This window comes from Vidua chalybeata, chromosome 7 (genome assembly GCF_026979565.1).
Source record: "Vidua chalybeata isolate OUT-0048 chromosome 7, bVidCha1 merged haplotype, whole genome shotgun sequence".
Taxonomy (NCBI): Eukaryota; Metazoa; Chordata; class Aves; order Passeriformes; family Viduidae; genus Vidua; species Vidua chalybeata.
The window spans coordinates 20,538,033-20,561,353 of record NC_071536.1 but is presented as its reverse complement, the minus strand read 5'-3'; the positions used below and the strand labels follow the sequence as shown (position 1 = coordinate 20,561,353).

At 37.1% G+C, this 23,321-nt stretch overlaps 1 protein-coding gene across 1 annotated transcript in view; it reads right to left on the bottom strand.

The window, feature by feature from the left end:
* The window catches only part of LOC128790580 (sodium channel protein type 1 subunit alpha-like), a 92,439-nt gene extending 75,275 nt beyond the window's left edge, over positions 1 to 17,164 (bottom strand). The window contains exon 1 of the mRNA XM_053947446.1: positions 17,106 to 17,164. The gene's annotated coding sequence lies outside the window, so the exon portion shown is untranslated. The remainder of the gene's footprint in view (positions 1 to 17,105) is intronic.
* Between the last annotated feature and the right edge of the window lie 6,157 nt (positions 17,165 to 23,321).

The following is a 23,321-nucleotide window of genomic DNA, read 5'->3' as shown; positions in this document are numbered from 1 at the left end:
GAAGTTAGGCTTGCTGTGGCTCAGTGATGAGGGAATTCTTGGGGGAATTACATGTTGACCACAGAAGCTTGAAGCAAGCCAGCAAGTGGGAAGCAGTGCATGTATCTAAAATATTCCAAACGCCGCTAAGGTCAAGATAAAAATTGTTACCACTGTAAAAGATAGTTAAAGTCAAGTAAGAGTGCAAAGCAAAAGGCAATTTTTCAGTGCAAACACCATGATGTGATCCATAACAGGCGGCGAAAGTGTTAAGACTGTGATTAGGCACCCTAAAAAGACTATCCCCTTAGTGACTGTGTCCCCTAAGAAGAAAGGACCTCAGTGAAAAAGTGCAATATATTATATAATAAAATCTTAAGATGTTTGTTTTGGAACATGAGCACATAGATTTATCAGCAGCAATATGAAATGTTAATATTCTGTTTTACTACCAGTTTTGCTCAGGCTACATCTATACTATATTTGACAGAGTGCAGCCAAAACTGTATTCTGTCACAAGCAGCTCTTGAGGCAACGTGAACCTGCCTGTACTGCCTTTTACAGGCAGTTCTTCCAGACTTGGGAGACAGTATGCTTTCAAAGCTCCAAATCTGCAGATGTCTGAGCTTTTCTAGCAAAGCCCCACTTGAGTTACTTTTGATTTTGTGCCCTCAACAGACAGCCATGTTTACTCTGCAGGTAAATGGATTTACACACCTGTGAAGTTTACCTTTTCAGAATAGCATCAGAGCTGTCCAAACCACATGAACCCTGCTGAAAGTGGGAAAAATGGATAGCTGCAGCTATTTTAGTCTCCAAACTTCTTTCAGAGTCATCCTATTTATCCTATATGTAGTCCAAGTTTTAATTACTTCAGACTTCCCTCTGCTGCCATTGCTGGTGAAAATGTCTTCAATTTCTAGATGGAGTGATTCATCCCAAACTATGAGTGCTTACCACAGCAGCTCAGCACACAAAAGGCAACCAAGCCTAAGGGCTGCTGAGGTTAGTGGAGCCTGTGCTACTAGCAGTCATAATGAATCTGACTCTTATATGTGTCAAATGTCCTTGTCTAAGTTTTGGAGCCAAACTATAAATCATACTATACTCCTCCTGCTGCCATACAAACCAAAGGTCTGTTTTCCATCACTCTTACAAAAAACCAGGAAAGTTTCTTTGCCCTTGTCAAAAAGTGCTGCTCGTATTCAGAATTATTTTCTAGCTAGTTTCTTGGGCTCCATCATCCTGTATAGATTCTCAGAAAGCAAACGACTGGTTGCCTCTCAGAGGCCCTTAGCAGCCTTTCTTCATTATCTCAAATTTCATTTTTCAGATGTTAACTCCATTGTTTAAAATTTCAATTTACATCAACACTGTAATTTTGAAGATTTCCAGTCATATGTAGGAGATACAAATATCTGTAAAGATCCCTCATTTTGCTTATGTTCCTTTTAACCTCTTCTTTTTCAAGATACCTTCCAAAGCTCTTCAGTGGTTTGGCTGCTCAGCCACCAAAACTACTTCATCACCTTAAAGGTCTTCTTTCCCTCTGAGCATTTTTCCTTATACTTAGGTTGGGAGACAGTATACTTTCAAATCTCATTCAAATATCATGGCTGGAGCAGCAACTCCCTCCCTCTCTGCGTTTGAATAGCACATTCAGACTGAGATCCTACATTCCATGTCTGAACTCCTGCCTACTATAGACATCCAAAAGTTCCTGTACATCATTCCAAGGCAACCCACAATGCTGGCCACAAATTGAAATAGAATAATTTGCAGGTAAGAACCTGGATGTTAAGAAGTGTCAAAATTCAAGAGTGCATATTTCAGATGAGCAATATGAAAGAATGGGCACAGAATTGAGTCTGGCACAGCCAGAGAGCAGGAGTTTTTTAATAACAAAGTTCCTGAAACTACACCCTACAACACTGCAATATGGAATTTTAACAGGGATGACACATGAATGTCTCCGAAAATCTGAAATCTGTCTTCTTGTAATCCCCCAAAGCAGTTAAAAAATACTGCTTCAGTAAAGCCACTTGAATTAAAAGCATTACACAGAGAAGCACAGACCTGCAGATCTCTAAAGAGAAACAGCTTACTTTGTGGACTTCACTTCAGAATACTGCTAATCACAGTTGCACTGCCCCCAGCCATTATTTAGCCATCTTCACAATCTCTTCTCATATGAAAGAGAGAAAATGGCTCATATTTCCTATCTGAAACTTATCTGAACAGACAGCTTAAGGCATAAGCCATCCTTTTCCAAAGTGCTAAGTAATCAAGAATTCACACAAATGTCAATATAAAATTCTTGTCACTCTGCATGGAGGCATTGTATTTTTTGCCTCAGCACTAAAATATATAAGCTTAGACGTATCATATGAAATTTCAGCCTTAATATCATAGTCAATCTTACTTTAATCACAGGAGGAAAAAAACCCTCTTCCCTAAACTGACCAGTTTCCTGCATTTCAGAATTCTGCAAAGCATACAACCCTGAGAAATAATTGCCACTGCTAAGACTTGCAGAGAAATATCATGTACAATAAAAGGAAAAGGGAGAGGAAATTTTGGGTAAAACACTATTAGAAAGTTAAATAGAGCTTACTGTCCTGAAGACAGATTGCTTTGAAACAAAGAAATAGCTTTTAAAAATAAAATTTGGTTGCTACTACTCCCCTGCATTTTAAAAAATTGATTTGGATTTCCTCGGCCTTTATTTTTTTCTCTTCCCCCAAAACTCATTGTTATTGTCTAGGAATTAGGCATGCAGACAGAAGAGCAGGTATTGTACCAGCTACTTTGCTTTCTCTTGCTAGCAAATCTCATATTTTATCACTCTCTACTCTTTGGCAGTAAGCATTTTTGTTTCTCTCAGCAGAACCATTAAATATTATTTAGTGCTGGTTCAGTAGTAGTCTGAACTTAGACTTCTCAGAAACCTGCTTGAGGGGAAAGCAGAGGGCAAGTCTGAGATCAATGCCCACAAGTGCCAGACTGGCAGGCAGGCTGTGCAGCAGCTGGACAGCACGTAACCCACAGCAAACCACCAGCTGCACTGCCTGAGAGAGAGCAGAGCTCACCAGGCTGCAGCACAGGCTTCCCAGGAACTGGAAGAATCCTTAGGATTAGCACTACCTACAGCATCCACCAGTTTTTAAAGATCTCACCCAGAATGTGTGTGCCCTTCCAAGCTGCTGGGCAGTGCCAGCTGGTGGCAGCGATGCCCTGGGCAGATGCTGCTGCTGGCAGAGCACAGGAGACAGCGCTTCTCTCTGGGCTGGACAGGGGCTGCGTGGCAAACACAGTGGTAGCACCAGTCGTACAAGAAAAGAGTTTCAAAAATGATTTCTAAAAAAAAGCCTTAAAATACTGTCTGAATAAAAGTAATCTTCAGCTTGATTTCTATTTCAAAGGTCCTCCATAGTAATTAAGACTTTTTTCCTTGTCTCCTTGCACATCTATATCAGTCAAGCTGAAAACTTCTGTCTACTCTCTGTCCCAGCCACGAAATATGACAATTCAGAGCAGGTACACTCCTCATACCTCACAATGCACCATTATACCTACATTAGCATTTCCAAATTTTCTAATACATCTTTCTATTAAAAGAAATGGGTTTATATTTATATAGGTATATATTTAATATAGACCTCATGTATTTTATAAATTATATTTACATTCTCATTTTTTGTCCTTGGCTCACAGCTGTTCCTTATTAGAAATGGGCAGGCTGGTGACAGCCTCCATCCAGCACTCTTAGGATGTGGTTTTGTATTATAGGCTCATAAAGGTTGAGGAGGGAAGGCACTTCTGGAGATCTGCTGCTATGTTAGAGTAAAGACATTTTGCAAAATTTTCTCAGATATGTAGCTCAGGTGGGTGGAAATTCTGCTTCTATAAAATGTTGCAGGCAATTTTATACTTGCCATCAAAAAGCAGACAGCAATAACCTGAAATAATATCTGACAAGCTTTCTTAATCTGGGTGTGCCTAGAAAACAGAATTTTACATAACTCCACAGTTCCAGAAACAGTGCTATAGAGTATACTATTTTTCAGCACATTTTAAGTATATTCCATACATGTTTCTTTTCTCTGACCCTATATATATCATATTCATCATTCATTAAACAAAACCACTTTAGTCTACCTTTAAATAAATAGTAATGCATTTTTAATGATTCATGTACACTGGTTTCCATATAAATATTCAGAATTATTAAAAAAAAATTGTTTTGTTTCACTCAAGTCCAGTTTGGTATCTCATTTCACAAGATGCTTTCTAAATGGGTTTTGCATTTCCTGTAACTATTTATTAGCAATCTTCCACACTACAATAAAGAATCTCTCTGAAGGTGTGCCTCTCCATAACATTGAGTTTAATGGAAGAAAAAGAAGATATATATTTCAGATTTCTTTTTTTCCAACTATTAACTGTTTCTAAAGGACACTCAAGACAGTATTATACTACTTCCTTTGCAATTGTTAATTCAGAAGTTGCAACATTTTGTATCTATTCAATTAACATGTTGTACTAGTTTGTGGATTTATTTAGCTTATTCTAAAACCATAATCTAAAAAAAAAAAAAAATCTGCTCATGAAAATTTAATTAACTCTTCCTAGGTAGCCATATTCATTTTTCATTCTATATATTTATATAGACAATATTTATTTTGTTTCCTCCATAGCTTAGAAGCCAATTAATCAGTGGTAAGAAATACTCCTGGATCTGGGGACACAATCCCCTGTCTTGCTAAAAGGAGCTGATCCTGATGCAATTCTCAGTAGTTTCCCTGCTAGCAGTTTCCCAAGGAGTTTGGGAGCACCCCTCAGGAGTCGCCCCCCCAGCAGTACCCTGCTGACAGGGTGCAACAGCCACTGCAGTGGTGAACACCAGACCTGTGCAGGCACAGGCCAGCCCAGTGCCAGCTAGTCCTGGTCTTAGACTGAGCCAAAAGGAGTAAGAAAAAATACATTGTAATACATAGATAATTTTTCTTGGAGAAAAAATTTTTCTTTCAGATCAGATGCTTCATTAATTCAGAGTAGTTGATTTTGCAGTATTTAGTTCTGAGGCAATATGAAGTTATGAAAACATAATAAAGCATCATCCTTTCTGGTTTATCCCCCCAGTGTGTGTACAGAAAAAATAAATTGAACTGAAGGCAAAAATACTCAGATGCAGGGTTTCTAGATTATGCTTGGATCACACAGTTCCTGTTTAAGAAAAATATATTAATTTGTTGTATAACTTCTTTTTCAATTAAGCATTGTTAATGTACCCAGTATGGAATTCTGAACAGTTCTCTGTCTCTATCCATCACTGCACATTTTAAGTGATATATATATACATACATAGCATTATTTATGTTTCATTTTAGAAAATAAATGTATCAGACTAGGTTTCTCAGCTGTGAAAAACACTGAATATGAACATTAAAAATAGAACTTTGAAATGGCTCTGGTACACTCACTTTATTTAATCAGAGTCAGAAGTGTCCTAGTTCTTTCTATAAAGAAAAACTATCAATTGAAAAATCTTTTTAATTAAATGTGTACTATTCTCCAGACAGTATGGAAATTTGATCAGATTTGCAAATATCCTTTTTCTACCCCTTGTATTCACACACTTGCTAGTTCACTAGTAAAGACTATGTAATCTAAAAGAAACACTAAGAAATTAAATAACTTTTAAGGACACATTTTCTGCTCTTTCTTGGTACATTTGAAGCATTGCAGAGTGCTTATACCATAGAATAAACATTTTCAGGGGATGTTCGTATGCTTTTATGCAATCCTAGTGAAGATAGCTTTTAGTGGGTCTATTTTGGACCCTATATAATTTATTGCACACTGCCTATTATATCTCAGATATCTACTTCTTTTTGTAGACTCACAGAAAAACTGGGTTGGAAAAAAGAGATCAGAGGCCACCTAGTTCATCTCGCTGCCCAAGGCAAGACTGCTATACCTATTTTCCAACAGATGTTTCATTTAACCTCTTCCTACAGACCTTCAGGACAAATTTCACAGATTCTTCTGACATTCTATTACAGCTCTCCACTATCTGCTTTAGTACAAAGTTGGTTCTCATATCTCATCTGGGTGAGCCCATTTCTTTAATCTTCACTTCCTGTCCCACCCACTCTGAACAGAGAGAGCACAAATCATCTTCAGCATTCAGCTTCTATGCTCCACCAGCCACTTCACTTCTGTTCCCATGTGTGGACTTACTCCAGGGATCCTGCAAAGCTACTTACAGAGCCCTGCTGAGACATTCCTGATAGGAGCACCTATTATCTGCATTCAGAAATACCTCCAGCACCATTTCCTCTTAACAGATAAATCCAGCAATAATTTTAAACAAAGAAGTCAAACGCTTCAAATCAAAAAAATTAATGCTCTCACTCTGAAGGGAACAACACCTGGTAACAGCACTGTACTTGCTACTTTGATTTGTCTTCTTTGACCAATGCCATTATTTGAGTTATTAAATAATTGAGTCACACAAAAGCCACTTCATTTACTCCTAAACTTTTATTTCTGACCTTGACAGGATTTGAGGTTTTGTTTGGTTTTGCTTTGTTTTACCAGGAGGAGATCATCAGTTTGTTTGATTTGTGTTACAATTCTAGAAGCAAATTGGACCATTTTTTGAAGAATTAAGAGAAAGATTAAGATCAGTCTGCATGTTTACAAACTACTGAAATAAATTACAAAGAGAGGGAATTAGAAGGGATAGAGCTTGGAAGCTCAAACTGAGCTGGGTGTTTCTGAGACTAAAAATATGGGTTTTGTCCTTTTCTCAGAGACTTCTGGAAAAAAGTGGAAATTAATTAAAAAAGGGATGGAAACACTTTAAAATGGAGCACTGGAAGGATGGCTAGAGATCCACTAGATACTGCTGAGACAGAAAGCAATGGAAACTTGGGTTCTGAAAATGCAACATAATGAGAATTTCATAGCAGAAAGAGGAAGGAGAGAGAGAACTTCTGGGGCTGATAAATTACAACAATAAATAACAGGGTGGATGAATCAGAATTGTGGATTTTCAAATTATATTTAATATGGCAGGGAAGGTTTCAACCCAGATTTTCTTAACAAGTGCAAAATAAAATCAGGTTTTTTTTTCAGAGCTAAACAGAATTTCAGAAGAGTACAAAAGGGGACCTGAAATCACCACACACTGGTGAAAATGGAACAGACAGAAATAATGACTCAATAATCAGTAAAAGACAGCAATCCTAAAAACACTGAACACCCGTGTATTTAGTAAAACATCATAGTGATTCTTTCAACAAATATAACTCATATTGAATAAAAAGAGACTGGCATGTTTTACAGAAATTGGACTAACCCCAGTATGGAAAGAGTGCTGATTTCTATGTCCACATTTGCTATTTAATTAATTTCTTCACTCATACCAAATTTTCAGTTGTTTTCATCCAACTTCTATGTCTTTTTATGGATAGAAATCTACAAAAAATAAGCCTAAGACTAGAAAAATGGAAGTAACATACCAGAATTATTGAGCTTTGGAAAAAAAATCTGGAGAATTTGCATGATATTGCCCATCTCCCTACAATACTATGTTCAGTCAGAAATAACAGCTTTAGATTTTAATGGTTCAAATTTATTTTTTCCCCACATTTTAGAATAGTTCAGCTTTAGGGATTTTTTTTTCTCTTATAGCAATGTGATCTCTTAACTGCTGTTAAGTATTATGCTAAAAAAAGCCTAATGGTATTCCTTAATGGTACTCCTTCTCTACTATGTCATACTGTCTCCATAACAGTGGTTGTCTTAGTTTAGAAGTGTGAATAAATATTGTTCAATTTTTCATTTGGTTTTTCTTCTGCTGTAGTCATTTTGGCACCAATAGGAAGTCTACAGGTCAAATACAGGACTCTTGAGGAATCCCACTGCCTCCCACCTACATAAGCTGTTATCAATGAGGAAAAATAAGGCAGAATATGTTTCTGTTACTGGAAAACAATCCATAATTCTCTTCATTATATTTAGCCAAAAGACAAAATATGTTTTCCCACAGATGAGCTGGGACTGGAGTTCAGAAAATGAATAAAATGAAGGAAAAGAAATTAATCCACAAGAGTGTCACAGTTCTAAATGCACACAGAAACTAAGATCAAGATTTCTGCCACTTCTCAAAAGAATTTGCAAAGTACTCACTTCTCCTGATTATTAACAGACTATTTCTCATAACTAAGGGTAGAGAACACTCACACTTAGTTAATCTCAGTTCTCCAATTAGCAGTAGCCAAAATGATAGAGAAGGATTTGTAAAATATCATTTAAAGGACAAAATTCAATGCTAAGCTATGCAGATTTGCCCGTTAAATATGGTGTGTTCTGTCATGAATGTACAAAACTCTGGAATTAGAATTCACATGCTGGAAGGATGCAGTGAATGCGGACAGCAGCACTACTGCCATCCTTAAAAGTCAACAACAGCCAGTTGTCCTGGCATTGGGTAGTGCATTGAATGCATATTCATAAATACTGTGAAGGTCTTCTAGCTCATGGCCTTCTTCATTTTAAGAATAAAAGAATCTATAATTAATTTTAACTTCTCAGCTGTTGATGATTACAACTTCTGAAACTTCAAAGCAAGTTTAGGCTTTTATATGATAATTTCAACAAAGGTTTCAGTGATCAATAATAAACTACCCTTGCCCCTATATAAAGTACTGTCTCAGACAGCTGACAGGATATATGGTTTCTTGATATACATTTATCCATATAATTTTTCTGTAAGTCATCATAGATTTTAAATTTTTTTTATTTTTGGTACCAGAGGGTTTGCAAATTGCTGTTGTTTTCCTAGAATTTCACTAGAATCATTCTGATTAGACTGTGCCTTATGCAAGCTCTTAATTCCCCTAATTCCCTGTCCCACTCCCCTTGATACTTCCTTCAAAATAATGAAAACTTTCTGACAAACAGAGGACAGCCAGTTTGAAGCTGCTTGTCTCTAACTTGCTTCCCAGTGTCTAAATACTTCAGCAAATATTCAAGATCACACAAACTAGGCTCAGCAGAATAAAGTATCAGGGTGTCAGTCCTGACAGCAATCTTGTTATTGTTTTGCATTAGATTTCAGAGTAATTTTTAGCACAGCCTTTTTTCTTTTGTACTTGACATCAACACATTGGTCAGGAATGAAAAACACAATAAACAAGGTAGGTGCAGTTCAAAAATGCAACACTAACATCAGCCAATATAGCTCAGGAGTCTGACACCATAACCACAAAATAAGCATTTCTGGAAAAAATAGAGTTGAAGAGGTTCTCAGTAGGGACAGAAAACACCAACCCCTTTTCAAATACTGCTGAGTCAGTAACAACAGCTTTCTCAAAGTGGGGCTGAACAAACAGCCCAATCCCAGGTAATTAGTACAGTGGGATTGTTTTAAACACATACCTCAGACAGGCAGCAGAGAAGAAATCCATTTGAGAAAAGACGCTGACAGAGCTTGAAGTCCACCTGGCAAATTTCTTGTGCTGTTTGAAAAAGCAATATGGTTCAGATGATGAACCAGCCATATCTACAGCATTAGAGCCAGTCCTGGTCAGTATGTAAATCAAGGTAAGAGCTGCCAGCAATGCACCTGATCAGAAAGACTAGGGGCAGAGGGAGGGAGAGAGGAAAGAGAGGGCTGCCTCTCTTCCTTTGGTAAAACATTTGTGTGAGGCATTTAGCCTTTAAGCAGAGCTTCTCTATGGGAAGGAAAACTGCACAATCCTGCAGTGCTTGCTTTAGACTTTAATATGCCTTCCATGAGAAGGAAAAATACAACCGCTCTTATGTTCCAAAAAGTTCAGGGGAAAACATGTAATAATTGAAACAAAATCACCCTCCAGCAAAAGGGCAAACACCGAAAACTAGAGGACCATTGAAACACATCTTGTAACAAAATGCTGAGATGCCAAAAAGAACCGACTGCAGCTTGAAAAACATTTTTGAAGCAAAATACCCAAATTCCTCCTTAATTAAAAAAAAAAAAAAAAAAAAAAAAAGAGGAAGGGAGGTTGGGGTGAGGGATCCATGCTGACTGCTCACATAAATGCACTAAGGTCTAGGATTTACCATCCTCCTGCCTTACCTGATAAAATTGGAATTTCAAAAGCATTATGAAAAAAAAAAACTTAAAAAAAAACCCAAAAAAACCCAGGAGATAGTGATGATGAATGCTTGAAATGCTAATAAAGGCATTTAGATTCACGGTTCCAAAAGATTAAAAAGTGTTATAAATTGCTGCATTCTCATTGAGAAGGGAAAAAAAAAAAGACCTCTGCAGTATCCTCTCTGCTTTGTTCTCATCTTCCTGTTCTGAGGCTCACTCTCTGGTACCTAATACAAATCAGCAAATAGCAGGGGAAAGAAAAAAGAAGGGGGAAGGGAGGAGGGTAAAGAGAGACAGAAAGGAGGGTAGAGATAGAAAGAAAGGAAAAAAAAAAAAAAAAAAAAGGATACTAAGCCATCACCTTAAAGGACAGCCCCATCTATCGGTAAAAGCAAAGAACCGCTGTAAAAGACCGCTTTTTTACAGATTTCCTGACCTAAACGAGACTGAAAATCTGCAACTCCGTTTTCCTTCAGGGAGGGACAAAGGGCAGGGATAGTGCTGAGAAGTAGATTTCTTTATCCAGTATTAAATGAGCTAAGGTTTTCAGTAATTTAAATTTCTTTTCAGTTAATTATTTGTCTCTGAAACGTGTGAAGGAAATATTTTGCGTTAGTCTCAGCCCCTTATGAAAGCACCAGAAACCTTTCCAGGTCAGCCTCTGACATGTCACAGATAAATGCTACCTGTGCTCTGTCTCATTTTACACCTGCCCACTGAGGACTGGTGGGAGATTCAACCTCATCAGTCATGGGTTCAGTCACCAAAAAAAAGGGTTCCTGAGCCTGAGCCCCGCGCCGGGTCCACCCATTACAGCCTGCACTGCTAATCACGGCGCCTGGTACGACTGCCACGTCAGCTCTATACATCCCCCTGGATCCAGATGGCAGCTGCGCAGCCAAATCTGGAACCCAGACAAAAAAAGGCTCCTTTTTAATATTCAGACTCCTAAGTACCAGTAACTGCTAACACAATGAACCCCATCTGCATTGGATCAGCCTCAGCTGGAGCTAAATCAGACAGCATTCTGAATTTTTCATTTTGCTGTACTGACCAATGAATTAAAAGTGGGGATGGCCACGAGTGAACACTTGTGAAAGCCCCAGTGCCTGCCACGCTGGGCAGGGGTGGGCACACACTGGCAGGAAAGGAAAGGGGGAGGCAGTGACTGCCAAGGTGAAAGGTGCATGGAAGGAGGGCTAAAAATAACATTGCATTTCTTTCATGGCTCAATACCATTTCTGCATCTAAAGACAGAAGAATACCAATCTAATTAATACCTGTGGGCAATGAGGCATATCTATAACAGACACTTAATGTTAACCCCTGATTCAGTGACCCCAAGCAGCTCTAATGAATTTTATGCCTTAGAGTCACTTCCAATATTCTGATATGGGTTTTTTTTTCTAGTATTCTTGCATCATGGTGTTTTGATTGCTTAAAGTTTGCTTGAATCCAAGCTATGTGAATCAGAATTTTTCCACCTCCCAGTGGTGACCTGGGGTTCTTGTGCCTTCACAAGAAGCACTTGGAATTCTATCAATATAACACCTAATTTTCAAGCATTTATCAGTAGAGAATATTATGAACAATTGTTCTAATAATGAAATCTAATTGCACAATTTTAAAATATGTTGTCTTCAAATATTGCAGTGATTAAAAGGACACAGCAAGCGAGCATGTGACACTAAATATTTCCTTAAAACACACCATAATAGATTCAAATACTAATACTAAAATGTGACATGGAAATGGCAAGACCAAATGGCCACAACCATTCAAGCTGTCTCCTTTGAATACATCTGAGCTCTGATTTACAAAGACCTCACATGCTTTCATCTTTCACTGCAGTCATGACCACCAGTTTCCAATGTATCTTTTCTACTAGCACTACTGGTAGAGTTGCTAAGTGGCTCAGGCAGGACCTCTTTACCCAAAAGCAGTTTGAGTCTATGATCTTCAGGTAGAAAGAGCTTTATATAATTTTCTTAATATTAGCAGTTGGTAGTTCAGTTGTTTGGTTCTTTCTTGGGTACAATTCTAAAGGCAGATTTGTGTGTTTTTCATATATTTGCAAAGCTCTTTGGGATCATGTAGAGCATTTGCAGGTGACAAATGACTTTGTAGCACTAGTGACACACCTGACTCAGAAGCCTAAAAATTTTAAATACTAATCAGATGTTCAGATACAATTGCTGATGCCAACTGATCATTCCCAGAAATCTTTCTGGTTCATGGAGGGTTTCTGGAAATGATGAATTGTCAGGTGTTTATAAACATAGATTTATCACAAGGATAAAAGGCAACATATTTGCATTTGTGTGTCATATGACACACACTTGACATGTTACGGGCACATTTCCTTTCAAATATTGCACTTTGAAATGAAATAAACATGACAAAATGAAACACTAAACTAGGAGCAAATGAACTAAGACATCCTTCTTTAAGCACCATCAGAGGTTCAGCATAAGATGCTTAATATGACCACTGACTTAGAGAAATCTCCAAGTATCATAAACAGAATGCTGAAAGCTGTTTTTTCCAAGCAGATTTCTCATGGCTACAATTTCACTGCTCACGGTATAACTAGGTGCTCAAACTCAGCTCCAGCTGCTTACATTATCAGGAAAATTGATAGGGTTTCTGATTATCTTACCAAACTTCTTTGGCGGCTTCTTGAACCAGACTGTCATCTATTATGGGGTTTGAGAGAGATTTGATCAACACAACAGCAACTTCTTTCCAATGGCTAAAGAGCTATATCCCATGAATTCTTGCATTTTTAAAGTTTTATATATTGCACCACAACTGAAGAAAACAAAAAAGGTATCGATTTCTCAGCCAGAGCTGCGCCAATTCTAAGATAGAAGGAAAGTTAGTAAATAAAACATGGTCTCCCTTTCTTCTCCTCCCCCAGGATACTCACTGCATTCCGTTTGGAAATCTTTGAGGAGTTCTTCATGCAGGTGTGGTGACAAATCCCTCCCTGAGTGCCCAAGAAGGAAACAGGCATGGGCTGAAGCAGCCATCCAGCAGGCATTGAGGAGAGCCCCTCGTGCCACGCACAGCGGGGACACAGCTGCCAGGCACACTTCCAGTGCAGCCATGAGCTTGCAATCCTGCAGATTTCAGGTTCTGCAGACCTGGACACTTTGCATTAATGGGGATCTGTGGTTTACGTGTCCTCATATAAATTTTGACCAGTCCTACCTCAGGAACACTGTGTAAATATTGAAGAGCAGCCCAGTAAGATTTTGGCTCAAGAGCCTTAGTGATCACCAGGCATTAGAAATCTATTATTCTTCAGCACATGAAAAGATTCATCTGGAAGTCCTTCTTTAGTGCCCCTCTGCAGCACAGTTCTCTTTCTGAAAAGACCTTATAATGAACTGCAAATGAATTAAAAAGAGAATGTAGGTTTATTTGTCTCTATCCTTCAGCATTTTTGCTGCAACAAACAACTATGTTTCAGCATTTTTTTGCTGCAAACATAGTTGTGTACAATATAGAGAAACCTTCAAAATTAACCTTAGAAGTTCAGATGTTCAGCCATGCATGGCAAGCTAACCACATAAGCAACAATGCAGAATGGTATGTTCAATTAATAAAGTGTTAAGAGTAATATAAAAATATATGTGTCTTTTTAATTAAAGTTTAACAGGTACATTTTATTTACCAAAACATTTAAAACAAATCTCCCCTGATTCTTTATAGTATCTCTTTCTAGTGTTCTAGCAATGAATTCTGTGAATTACAGGGGGTGTGGAAAACAGCTAATGGAGTAATTAATCTAATAGATAGGGGATTAGCCAACCAAGATCCTCCGTAGACACGCTGGTGAACATCATGATTCAAGGGACATTTTCTCTTTCTAAACCTGTAAACCAATTGTACTGCAGTCACAGAAGTGCTATCCAAGCAGTTAAGGATGGGAAAACATCATAATGGAGACCCAGGACCTGAAAAGTGAGACAAACTGTAGCAACACAGAAGACTGCATCCAACCAGTTTCAAGGAAGAGCAAGGAAAACCTCTGAATAAAAAGAGTAACTTTTTGCACAAGGAACAAAGCACATCTACCAGCTTCTAAACAGCTGTTTTCAGAATAGGTAGAGCACATTTCGACAGCAATAGATTTTTGTCACATCAGGAATTTTTTTGTGTACTAGATGCAAATAAAAATTGGCAGTTCTAGACAGTGAAAGATCTGCATTTGTGAGCCCAAACTTACATGGAAACTTGTCAACTATACTACTACAGTCATTTAGTTGTTACATGACATAAACTAAAACACTAATATTTTTAGTCTTTCCTTTTCAATTTAGCACTAATTCAGCATATGTGTGTCATCACAATATGCACTTCAACTACTCAACTTAAATGGACAGATAAAACCTGAGATCTGAATAACTTATTTCACACACTTTGGAATTGTTTCCATGCTTGTCAGTGTAATTTCCATAGCTACAAAGAGAGCAAAGAAACTCCTTTGCAGTACAGAAAATTCTAGTGCTCAGAGAAAAAGTGAAGAGAAAAATTTGCCAGAAAATCCAGCTGCATACTGTGATTTGAGGAAATGTAAAGAATACTGAAAGCAAGCTGCTGATGTAGCCATGGATTGGACAATTCCAGTAAACCACAGAAAAAAAACCAGGAGAAGGTACTGATCACTAATAATAAATATCCTGCATTGTAGTGGGTTCAAAACATATTTAGCAGCTCAGATTCAATTTCTCAGACCCAAAGTAACATGCCAGAATATGGGATATATGAATACACATGGGAAACACCACCTTCTAACACTTTGTGTCCTGCTGTAGTGTCTGCAGCTTTCTATGCTAAGAAGTACTGTGTGCCTTGCTATGGACCATGATGCAAAAAATAAAAATATGACTTCCAGAAGACCACTATACATTTAAAGACAATAAGGCCTTTTTTTTCTTCTTCTAATTGAATAGATAATATTTCTTACAGGCTCCTTGAGCCTCAAGCACCCACACTTGAAATGGGATGGAACACAGTGTACTCATATATAATAGCGTAACTATTTTAGAACACTTCATGCAGCAAGAGACAAAGAATGTGAAGTACATCATTACAATAATTCATGGTACCTAGCAGTTTTGTTCTAAGTTCCTATACTATGCTATTATTTTAAGTTTGTTTGAAAGACATACTTCTGTACTTTGAAGTCTGAAGTGGTATCTATAAAATATTATACAATGTAATGTGCTGCATTGCAACAGAGGTGCTATCAAGATACCAAAAATGAGCTACATTTTCTTGAACCTAACTTTCACAATGTAATTAATGAAGGCAGCAGACTGGTATATCTAATAAATGACAACATAGATCTATATGACTGTCATTACCAAAAAAAAGTAACTGGTAAGGTAAGACCATGATGAAAATACAATTCACTGCTTGGCAGTTCTTTTCCAGAGAAAGAGAGCTTTCAAAGACAATAAGAAAATGATAAAATAATCCATCTCACTTCAGAGCAAGTGTTGAAATTAAAGTCTGTTAGTTATTTCTAGAGCAATGTGAAGAACAACTAGTTTTTTATGGGGAGGGAAAAATACATTTAAAAGGCTTCCAGCTTCCATTCTTCCCATCAACATTAGTTTTAATCTGATATTAATACATAAACTTATATAAATATCCAACCTTATTTTGATTTAAGGGACCTTGGCATTTACACTTAAAGTGAGCAGTTACCTATTAGACATGAAATTTTTTTCAATGCCATATTGTAAATTGTCAACAATTTTGCATTCTTAATTTACTATTTTGACACTCATTAACATAATAAAACCACAACTATTTTAAAGTTCATATTAAAAGAAATCTTGGCAGTAAGCTGTTAAATGCAGTGCATTGATAACAATGCTGACCAAAGTTCCTCTCAGTTTTGGTTTGTTATTTTTTTTTACTATACATTCACAGGATTTTTTAATTCATTAATGTATCTTAATTTTATATTAATTTTCACAAATTTCTGAGTCCTATGAAGGAGACTCACTGTACCACAGAACAAAAAAGTTGCTGTCCAAGGTACTGCACATAAAGACAAGTATTCCAATTAATCTCCCAAACGTGCTAAAAATGTTTTCAGGTTTATTAGCTGTCCTTAGCAAGCAAGCTAGCCTTGCTGAAATTCCTTCTATGATACTGCAGTATCAGTGTTATGCTGTTACTTTCCAGGGCCTCTTCTACTGCATTCCAGCACCTGACAATACCCAGTATGTATAATTAAGGACAAACCTGTTCTAGCCTTTGTTACAGACTGATTTTCAGCAGGGCTGAAATACAAAAAAAAAGTCTTTGAATTCTACACTATGCATGAATAAAAGCTACCCTCTAATATAAATCTAGCTCCCATGTACTGTTCTGGCATTCTGCAGAGCAATCACTAAACGTAATTTTATCTGCAGTATTCACCTTACATATCCCAGAAGCATAAAGATTCACACATTCATGCAGTACACAGCAAATAGCATCCTGGGTTTAATTGCTGCTTCAATAAGTAATCATAGAGTATAAGAAAATTAAATACAAGTTTTGGTTCTTTTGTTATGTTTAATAGGAGAAGCATATTTGTAATTTGCAAGGCTAAAAAAAATGCAACAGCCAAGAACTGCAGTTCTCTCAGAGCTAATAGCAATGTGCAATAATGCTTTCCCACACCATCTTCAAGCAAATGGATTTAATTCACTGCTTAATCAGTCAAATTAACACTAATCCCCATATGGTTAGAAAGGATGCTTCTTAACAAACCCGATTTATGGTTTATTTATTTGCAAAGTGTCTTAAAGCTGAGATACCTAGAAGAACTACTGTGTTAATTCAATCATGCTGACAGAGCCGGTTTCACCTAAGAAATTATCTCTGCAATTCACAGCATGGCTGACAGCTATCTGCATAGAAAAGCAGCACAGTAACCATTCAAATCATGAAAAAAAATACTCACCCAAGAAGATGTAGCAAAGATGAGGATCCAGCTTCCAGACCCCATGAAGCTGAGGGAGCAATCCAGCAGCTTGCTCAGGCCAGCAGTGTCTCTCCTACACTTGACCTAGACTGCCTTACATAATGAGGAATCAGTGCTGTATCCTGTGTGGAGGAGCAAGCTGAATGTCATCACTGGCAGAAGTAGGGAGAACTGGCAGCAGGCAGGCTGGTAGTTAGCATGGAGATCACGAAGTCTGCCTTCCCTGACTGTTCTGGGAGAAAACACAAGAACAGCTCAGAAATGCTGCTGTCATTGCTCCCCTGGAACAAATGACCGGAAGGAGCGAGGGTGTTCCAAATGTGAGGCAGACAGCAAGAGCTGAAGCTGCAGCTGTACCTGCTCCAAGGCAGCAGAGCTCCCGTCACACGGTGTCTGCAGGACTGCTCAGCTGCAGCTGACAGCAGAGCAACAGCACGGCAAAGCATCGAGAGACACACTGCTCCTGCACACCTCTGCCTGGGTATTGCTCACTGGGGTGAGTAGAAGGAAAGCATTGGTATAAGATAAAGTCTGGGATTAATTTCCAAAGAGAATTGCTATTCCCTCCAATAAATCTTACTGCATGCAGGTTAGTTTCTGGAAAGTAACCATTTTTTACCTGTTGTACATGCTGCTACAGGGGTTAAACTGCTTCTATTACAGAGGTTTGGTTTTTTTAACAAACCTCTATATAACAGAGATATATTATCTGTTGTGAAGATATTTACAGTCATTTATGGTGTTTGTTTGCTTTTGTTTTTTCTTTTTTCTTGAGAAAAGCCTTGCTATATTTTGTAGTTTATTATTGTTTGGGTCATATCAGCACTTCTGTGCAGGGCACAACAGGAGAAACAAATATTCAGGCTTAGCCAGCCATTACAACCTACACAACCTTGTTTACAAAAATCACTTTATATAAATTAAAACTACTACATATAACTTGTATTCCATAATTAATTTCATTTTTAATGCTTCAATAGTAACTAAAGAGCCTTAAATACATGTAATGTATATATAAATTATTCTTGAATTAATATTTTGATTGATAAAGTTTCTCTTTACAAAAGAAGGCAAAGGTTTCACCAAGATGTTTTGTGGTTATATTTGAGACTGCTTGATTAGACATAATCAAGAATAAATGCAACTGGACACAAAATCCTGTGGCAACATTTAAAGACAGGGCAAGAAAAGTTTTAAGTCTCAATGTGGAACATTGACTGGGGTTTACAGAAGTCAGGCTAGGTGCAGACTCTATTATTATTAGTTATGTCCTTACCAGACTAAACATGACTTGAGCTCTGGTCTCAAAAGGGAAAATCAAGGTGAAAGAGATAAAAATAATACAAATTTTTGTCTTCCAAATCTATTTAATTTATATTTCTCCTTTCAAGATAAACTTACAATGACTTTTCTATCAAATTTGATCAAGTAAAAAAAAATGCTGGGTTTTCACTGGTTTTGAAATACATATTTTCATTGTCTCTTGTTGAATGTTTTCCTTTTTCCTTTCTTGAGAATTAAAAAAAAATAAGGAAAAAGAGAAAAAAATCAGAAGCATTTGATATAAGAGGCAGATCACTAATAAGACCTATAGCTAGCATACCCCGAGTTAAGAAGAATGTGGAAACTAAAAAAAAAAAAAAAACCAAGAAAAATATAATTTGAGAATGATTTTTAAAAACCAATTATTTCTGTATTTGAAATCAATAACTGTTTTTCCAATCTTCAGAAAATAACATTAAAAATACCTTGGTGCATTTATTTTTTCACCAATTGGTTTAGACTAATGAGGAGGACCTTTTAAAACTTTACATAATTTGTATGTACCAACCTCTACTTTTGGCATGCTTCAAGTGTTAAATAAGAGTGCTTGCTTTAGAAAAAATCTGTTTGCATATTTGGCCTGGGTTAATGTAGAGTTGAAAATATCATGACCTGTGTTAGGCTTTGGAAACATACAAGGGCAGTTTAATTAAGGTGCAAAACCAGCAATTCAGTTGGTCACAGCACTCCAAACAGCAAAGCAAAGCACTCACCTAAAGCAAGCACAGGTGCCTCCACAGCCATGGCACTGGACAGAACAGTCCAACTAGAGATAACCAAATGTTGACTGCTTCAGGTAGAAATATAAAGAAAATTCATCAGTAAACTACAGGTTACCCAACCCAATCCACAGAAATTAAGTAGAAAAGGCTACCTAAATGAACAGAATGCAAATTTGGCTGGCAGCATTGCAAAGGCAATATACAGTCTACTTGATGTTGCAGTTCAGGCAAACTTATCTAAGTTTGATACAGCTGATCCATCTTTGGGCTAAACAATGAATCAGATATTCTTTCAAAGTTTTCCAGTCTTATGTTCTATGATATTTCTTTTAACTGTGTATCCAACCAGAGAACAACTCATCACAGTCTGTTCTCATGAGGATAAGCAAATCCAGTGTCATAGTTTGCAAACACTAAGTTTTTGTCATTCAACATACACCTGAGAGCCGTAGCTTTTGTCTGGAGTATAAATACTGTTTACTTCTCTCAGGTAGTAGCCAAATTGCTCTTCCATTGAGTCACAGTACTTTTCAGTTTACAGTAACTCCTATAAGCTTTTTTCCTTGGGGCTAATCTGCTGGCAAGTCAAGACTATCTAAACACAAATTGATACAGAAATTGCTGACATGTAGCAATGACTTTCAGCAAAATATTCTTTCTGAGCCAGCTGCACTGGTAATGTGAGTATTAATGTCTAATACTTGACCATAGTAAGAAAATAAGTCAAGTTTATATAAAATACTCAACTAGCAAATTAATTATTCTGATGCCTCAGCAGATAGATGGTCAAAGTAAATAAAGTAAATGCAGTTTGAAAAAAATCCTTTTAAAAGCTGCAGTCTTTTGAAAATTACTGCAGAAAAATCTGCTGATTGGAAAAGAAGAATGGACTAGACAACCCCTCATGAGGATGGAGCTGAAAATATGAATGTTTGGGGGCTTAATGTGAGCAACAATCTAAACTCTTGCTATGCACGTTACAAAGATAATGCTAGTCATTATTAAAGAAGACTGTAAGCCTATGAAACAAATTCTGGAATTGTTCTTTTATGGAAAATATGGCAATAGAGATTTGCAGTGCTTGTCACTAAATTGCCCTTACTTGCTGAATTTATTTCCATAAGGTCCTTTCTATTCCATGCTGAAATGAAGGAAGCAGTATCTCATAGACCTTACTCCTGCCAACAACCTTGAGTAAACAGGACAATTTTTTTTTAGACACCTTGCTCTTAAGATGCCTTACACATAAATAAATCATTGCTTGAGGTTTGCTCATACTAATACAGATTCCATTTGGGGTCTGCTGAAACACTAAAATGCTCTGGTATCAGTGACTGGAGAGACAACTACAATATCTTGTGGTGCAGGTTTTTGGTGTTTTTTCCGTCCTTCTCGGTGACCTTTCTTTCTTTTCTCAAAATAATTTATCACTTGAGTTCCTGAACAACCTGCACAAGTGAGTCATGCTGAAATGTGTAAACAATGGCTCAAAGTCTTCAAAAAATAAACTCCTGCATTTAGACCCTATTACACATAGACCTATAAATGGAGGAGGAGGGGGATTCCTTACAAGAGTCCTTTACCCAAGTCTCTCTGAAGACTTTGGCCATTTCTCTGCATGTGCTAATTCTGTAAGCAAAACCTATAACACATACCTCCTTTTTGAAACAGGTAGCAAAAACTTTTGATTTCTTTCTTCAAATATTATTTAGCAGCTCAAGACCTCAATTTACTCAGCATATATTCTTTTATTATTTGACCCGGTCATATCACAATGAAGACCACTGGAGGACTTGTCAAAGAGGAATGTTTTTCTCTTTTAGTTGACTAAACTTCCTGCTATCTGACTAATGCCAATATTCAGATAGGCAGAAGAGTATCTCTAAATACCCTTTTGTCCTTAAATGATACCGTACCAAACTTGCAACTGAATTAAACAGCATTTTAAAAAGTGGTCATATTTCCAAACAAATTGTACCATTTAGATGCTAAGATCTGTCAATATTTTCAAGCCTCCTTTCCTTAGCATTTGACAATATTTAGTATCCTACTTATTTACAAGAAGGTGCCTGATCTTCCTCCAAATGATGAAGTATTCCAGTAGTGAAGGGTGAACACTGAATTATTGAATTCAGTGGATACTCCTCAGGTGGGTATCACTAACTTTATGCTCACATGCAGTGTCTGATATTTAACAATATAAATTATCCTAGAAAATAACTGAAAAATTATAATCCAATTAAGCATAAAAACCTTCTGCAATTAAACTGTGAGCATTAAATAGGTCAAGGTCACAGTAATCTGAATATTCATGGACTGTTCTTTCATTTCTCTTTGACATCTCTTCCTCTACAATAAAACTAGCTATGATAGTCTTCTAAATTCCTTTTCAAGATTTTTTGTAAGATTTATAGGGTTGCCTATTATACCTCTGAGAGTGCCTATAAACTGATTTCCCAAGTGACTATTTTTGTACTTATATCAAATAAAAAACCATCTGCTGTTTTGCATATTAATACTAAAAGAGAATGGAAAAAATAGGAGGAAAGAAAAAAGTTGAAAAATGAAAAAGCAGTTAATTAACCATTCAATAAATATGCCTATTTATTTTGAGTAACTGAATGATTTTTATCAACTGAAAAGAATTAGTACTGGCAGGCTTTTCAGTTGGATTTTCTTGTGTCACTGATTCCAGGATGTTGAATTTAGATTTTAATTATTTTTAGCATCTCCCTAAACTAGCTTTTATGAGCCTAAGAGCAAGAAAGGGACCACACTTAGTTTTGGAGATTAAGTTGTCAGCCAGCCATCAGAACATTTCTAGAAATTGTAGTGGCAGTACCTTGAACTCCAAGCCATGAGTTATTGATGCCTAACAACAGTATCAGGCAAAACAGATTTATGGTTCAGCATAATAAATGTACCATTAGCACTAAAAGCAATAAGGTGCCTTTTTTCCTCCCCAAACCCTTCCTAAATAGCCACCAGCATGCACCATTTGTGATATTGATTTAAGAGATGCAGAACTGGCTAACACAAAATCCTGAAGGACCTACTACAGCGAACATGTTCGCAAGACTGGTTATCCCCTCTAGCAACACATGAAGACACAATCAGTACTCACTTTTAGCTAAAAGGCATAAATTCATCACTTCAATTTCATTCTGGATCCAAGTACCTTATTTTTGTCTTTCTTTAATTGACATGGGCCCAGACCAGTCAAACAAACTGATATATAATACTTTCATTAAGTTTTAATGTCTTTTCCAGTCTTTGAAATGTCTGTATTTTTGGGAAGAAAAATAATTCAGATATAGTTCTTTAGAGAAAAGTGATATTTCTTGTATTTTGCTTTACCACAAATTTTAGAAACATGCTTAATAACTGCAGGGTAACAAAAGGGTGGCTGACCTGTTAAATGTTTTCAATAGACTTCTTTGGTTCCCACCAAAGAAATTGTTCCAGCTCCTGTATTCTTGTTCCTCTAATTTCCATCATTTGGATGCTTCCAGGAAATAATACAGATTCCCTTTCAGTTTCTTGCTTTTCTTACCAAGATGTTCCTAGCCACTTGGGCATAGTTTACAATGCAAGCGCTCACAATTATGTAAATAAGAAACCTGTGTCTCAGGTAATTTTCAAGTCTCTAGTGTCTGTAGGTATTTTTCACAGAGGACTTAGTGAGCAGTAATCAAAGCTCTTCAGGTTATGTATTCCACATCCAAATTTTCAACTTGCACACTACAAGCTCTCATAGGCAAAAGACTGTTCAGCCTTCAGACTAGGTAGAGTTAAATATGGATGATGCTCAGGCATCTAGGTCAGGGTGTGCTTCTGTCTTCATTTCTCCTTCACCAACCCAAAGATGAAGCTTAGTAAGAACAAGACAAGTCTTTTAGGATAATACCTTTGTACTAAGCACATCAACTATCATTCAGTGCTGAATGACAGAGTGGTCCAACGCACCAGATGTCCCAAATCTCTGTGCATTAAGGGTAGGCCCTTGCAGAGCAGGAGGCTGTCTGTGATATTCTGCAAACCCCAGGTTCTGAGGTTCCAGTCCTTTGCTGATTGATAACCAGTGTTTTATTATTTACAAAGCAAGATACATCCTTGCCAACACCTTAGGTTTGCATACACATTTCACACT